The following is a 5,000-nucleotide window of genomic DNA, read 5'->3' on the forward strand; positions in this document are numbered from 1 at the left end:
AGAGAGAAAGAGAGAAAGAGAGAGAGAGAGAGAGAGAGAGAGAGAGAGAGAGAGAGAGAGAGAGAGAGAGAGAAAGAATCGCCAGCGACTACAGAGAAAAGGATGTCGTCCTCTATCCGAAATTCCGACCAGACGCGGAGAAAGGAAATAAAGCTTTCAGAAAAGTTGCCAAAAAAAAATTCCAAATGACACTCCAGCTGTCACTGAAGAGGGTTCGTAAGTAATCCTGAGAGCACTTGAAGTATCAAAAAGGCAGTTCAACTGTCAGAGAGGCTGTTTGGTTCTAAGGAGAGTAGTTCAACTGTCAGTAGTCCGATCCAAGTGTCAGGAAGGCAGTTCAGTTATCATACGAATAACCGAGACGAAAGATTTCTCACTATCTCAAGGTACTGCTTTAAAAGGACACTGTAATGGTTATGCCAATGACCCGGTCCTTAAAAAAAAAAAAAAAAACGCCACGTCATGACGAGTCCTTTTCGGAAGCCCTTGCGCCGACCGGGTGATTTGGTGACTGTATCTGACACTCGCTGGAGGTGGTGGGTGCTACACCGGCAAGACGTGAGGGTTGAGGGGGAGGGGGAGGAGGAGAAGCTGGCGGGGGACATGTGGCAACCGTGCGTGGAACAATGCGAGAGAAAACTGACGGTGATTGCCCTCGAGAGCACTTCACTGCCGCGGCTGCTTTGCCTCCCTCCGCACACCTCGACTCGCCCTCGACCACTTGGGTCCCGCACTGACGCCGTCGAGTAAATTGGCTCGCCGATCAACAGGCAGAGCGAGTAATAGCACTACAAATAAACGAAAGAAATCGACTCACACAAAAAAAAACGCGACGGAGGAAATTCCTTACGGGGGGAAACTCCGCTCACAAGCAGGTCGTGGCGAGGAGGGGGGGGAGGGACGGTAAAGTATATCCTGCAGCGATGGTGTCGGGTTTGGCACTGTGGCCCCCGACTGCATTACCATGATGCTACAGTCATCCTCAACTTCCTCTCGGCACCAAAATAGTGACGAAAAGTGTGGCGCAATGGCGGAGGCAGCAGGACCGGTACAGACTCTGTACTGGTCCGGAAATCACAAGCCCCGCGGCGCCAAACGTTCCTGCCACCGACGCTTGTTCTGCTATCGTGTGACGTCACAGGCCGGACGTGACACTCCGTTAAACTTGCAAATTCCGTCATTGCATATCCTTCACTCATAAAATGTGTGATTTATTCTCGCTACATTCATTTTCTTCTCGTGTAAAAGCCTGATCCTTCTTTAGTATTTCCAGAGCCTTAATATCATCACAGACATCACTCCTAAAATAAGCTTCCTGCTAAGAGATGTTGGATTGTTGCAAGGCCACTCCACTCACTGTCTTCAAAGCCGAGTGCACAAGAGGAGAAACAAGCATAAGACCTCTCCAACAAGCAAAAGAAAAGCAAAAAAAAAAACTTTCAACGGTTGTCAATGTAGCCGGTGATAAAACCTGTCCTGGACGAACGTGACCGCTATTGAAGGTAAAATAAAATAAAATAAATATATGAATAATACAAATTATAATAATAATGATAAATACTCGGCAATCGATGACTGTATTTTCCGTTTCACCGTGTCATTTCCATCGATGCACCATGTACGCTCATGACTGTCTTCATGTCAGTTTCCATTAAATCGTGTCTACTCTTTGCTCCGCTTTCTTAAAATCCCTCTCGTTTCTCGTTACCTCCCCCCCCACCCCCGCCGCTCACCCCTCGCCTCCCCCCCCCCCCTTCCAGTCCCCTCTCCTCTCCTCTCCTCTCCTCTCCTCTCCTCTCCTCTCCTCTCCTCTCCTCTCCTTCCCCTCCCCCTTCCGACTCTCGAGACCCTACCTCAACTTTTACACATTCAAGCACGTAGCCCTTTCCCTCCTCCAGATTCGCAGACACGGCGGGCATCCATTCCGGGATAGAGTGAAGTGTCCGCGCATTAGGACACAAATGCATGCGCCATTGCAACCAGTGTGTTTGAGGAGACAGAATCGAAAGAGGGAGGGAGGGAGGGAGGGAGGGAGGGAGGGAAGGAAGACAGGTAGGGAGAGGGAGGGGGAGGGGGAGGGGGAGGGGGAAGAGGGGGTGAGCGAGGGGGGAAGTAGGGGAATCGTGGGAAGGAGGGGAGGGAAAAGAAGGGATAAGAAAAGGGGAATGGAGGGAGGGAGGAAGAGCGGGCGAGGGAAGGAAGGGAGAGGAGAGGAGAGGGACAAGAAAAAAGAATGAAGGGATGGAGGAGGAAAGGGAGAGGGGGAGAGAGAGAAAGAGAGAGAGATGCGTCGAATGCCTGTGGGCTCGCTATGATCAGAACAAAATGGTCTGAAGTAGCTACCCGACGTCCCATAGCTTCACCTAGTCTCAACACCTGTCTTTATTCTCTCCACGCCTTCCTCTTGCGGTAACTAAATACCCGGCTGTTCCTAAAATGTACTAAGATCTCTCTATCTCTCTCTCTCTCTCTCTCTCTCTCTCTCTCTCTCTCTCTCTCTCTCTCTCTCTCTCTCTCTCTCTCTCTCTCTCTCTCTCTCTCTCTCTCCCTCTCTCTCTCTCTCCCTCTCTCTCCCTCTCTCTCCCTCTCCCTCTCCCTCTCCCTCTCCCTCTCCCTCTTTTCTCTTTCTCTCTCTATCTCTATCTCTCATGCGCGCATACATCCACACATCCACACATCCACACACCCACACACCCACTAACTCAAATTCACAATGACACTCATAATGCAACTAATTTACACACACACACACACACACACACACACACACACACACACACACACACACACACACACACACACACACACACACACACACACACACACACATATACATACACATACTAATTTCCACACTCTCACTCAAATCACAGATTAAAGAGGACGAAGAAGAGTAGTATTAGCAAGATGGAGCACGTAAGAGCTCATGAAGAGGGCGAGGGAAACGGGAGAAGAGAGAGGATACGAGGAGGAAGAGGAGGAGAAAGTGGAGATGAAGGAGAAGTAGATGGGGGAGGGAGGAGGAGAAGGAGAAGGAGAAGGAGAAGGAGAAGGGGAAGGAGAAGATGGAGGAGGAGGAGGTGAATGAGAAGGGGAAGGAGAAGGAGGAAAAAGAAGATGAAGAGGAGGATGGAAATAGACAAGGATGACGATACCGGCGCAAGGAGAAAGAGGAGAAGAGAGGGAACGCCCCCTCAGACAAGCCGGTGCATTAGACTGCCATCCCACCGAATGCAACGCGATGACATCATAAGGGAAGGGACTGTGCGTTGCAGAGACGACCGAGGGTTTCATTTACATGTTAACTGGACACAAGATTGAGTTGTGAATGTGGCTTACCGAGAGAGAGAGGAGAAGCGAGAATGGCGGCGGCGGAATGATCTAGTTTTAGTCCTTTGGGGAAATCAATTGCATACACTGCAGCGGTGCAAGAGGAGGGGGACCCGGCTACAAAAGTGGGGGGAAAAATAGGAAAAGGGAAGCATGTCACCCGGGGGATAAAACAGTGGCATCCTCTGCGGTCGACGCGCAGAGAGAGGGGGAAAAAAAGGGGGGGGGGGGAAAGGAAATAGTACAGATAAGTCACGGGGAAAAAAATCTTTGTCGTCTTCCTGATGGCACAAGGTTTAAAAAAAAATCTATCCGTTCAAACTCTAATGGCGAAGGAGGAGGCACGGCCGCCCTGGAGGAGGTACGGGCGCGCCGTCATGGGCAATGCCAACCCCCACTCATGAGGCGCGGCCAGGCAGGTAAGGTCAGAGGGAGAAACATCGTTAGGGGTTGGAAAGCCAAGCCAAGCCAAGGCAAGGCAGGGCAAGGAAGGGCAGGGCAGGGCGAGGCAGGGCAGAGCTGAGGCCGTGCTGAGCCAAGCAGGAAATTCCCGTAAGGTGACGTCAGGGGCGGTACCTGGGCCGTCATGGGGAGTTCTCCTGCCTGCAGTCTCACATGTATTGATCCTATTTTTGGCCACCAACCAACCAACCAACCAACCAACCAAACTTACCTCGCGAAGTCGCCTTCATCTCGCACACGTACACTTCGCCGTCCAAACAGGAACAGACACGCCGCTCTCCGATATCGTTCGCGTACAGCCACAGCATACGTGTACTTACTCTCACTCTCTTTCTCTCTCTCTCTCTCTCTCTCTCTCTCTCTCTCTCTCTCTCTCTCTCTCTCTCTCTCTCTCTCTCTCTCTCTCACACACACACACACACAAATAAATGCACAGTGTAGATATAATACTTCAGTATTCATGCACCGAATGAATATCTGCTCGATAAAAAACTCCCAAGTACGAGGCTCCTTTCATGCCAAATAATATCTCTCTCTCTCTCTCTCTCTCTCTCTCTCTCTCTCTCTCTCTCTCTCTCTCTCTCTCTCTCTCTCTCTCTCCCTCTCCCTCTCTCCCACACACACAAATAAATGCACAGTGTATATATAATACTTCAGTATTCATGCACCGAATGAATATCTGCTCGATAAAAAACTCCCAAGTACGAGGCTCCTTTCATGCCAAATAATATATCTCTCTCTCTCTCTCTCTCTCTCTCTCTCTCTCTCTCTCTCTCTCTCTCTTTGCCCCTTACTCTCAATCACACTTTTACACGCTCACTCTCACTTTCACTCTTACTCACTCAAATATCCTCATTCAATCACTCAAATACCCTCATTCAATCACTCACATACCCTCACTCACTCACTCACGTACCCTCACTCATTCACCCTCCCTCTCAATCACTCACATACCCCTACTCACTCACTCACATACCCTCCCTCCCTCCCTCACTCACATACCCCTACTCACTCACATACCCTCCATCCCTCCCTCACTCACATACCCTCATTCACTCACATGCCCTCACTCACACACTCACATGCCCTGCCTCCCACTCACTCCCTCCCTCACTCACTCACTCACTCACTCACTCACTCACTCACTCTTACTCATAATCGTTTCAAACTGACCTGTCCCCTAATGCCGGCCGGTGACGACTGCCCCG

At 50.4% G+C, this 5,000-nt stretch overlaps 1 protein-coding gene across 14 annotated transcripts in view; it reads right to left on the reverse strand.

Moving 5' to 3' along the window:
• Positions 1 to 5,000, reverse strand: part of Nrg (Neuroglian) — a 141,442-nt gene that overhangs the window by 66,621 nt on the left and 69,821 nt on the right. For 4 of the 14 annotated variants that reach the window (XM_086539623.1, XM_086539628.1, XM_086539621.1 and 1 more), the window contains exon 2: positions 4,966 to 5,000. This exon is cut by the window's right edge and continues 23 nt beyond it. The exons of 4 other annotated variants lie outside the window; for them this stretch is intronic. The gene's annotated coding sequence lies outside the window, so the exon portion shown is untranslated. Of the gene's footprint in view, positions 1 to 819; positions 944 to 4,965 lie in introns of those variants that run through there. 6 more of the 14 variants (XM_086539630.1, XM_086539622.1, XM_086539619.1 and 3 more) reach the window with 3 other exon arrangements.

The sequence above is a fragment of the Penaeus japonicus genome, unplaced genomic scaffold (genome assembly GCF_977035675.1).
Source record: "Penaeus japonicus unplaced genomic scaffold, GWHDUDI00000001_assembly GWHDUDI00000009, whole genome shotgun sequence".
Classification (NCBI taxonomy): domain Eukaryota; kingdom Metazoa; phylum Arthropoda; class Malacostraca; order Decapoda; family Penaeidae; genus Penaeus; species Penaeus japonicus.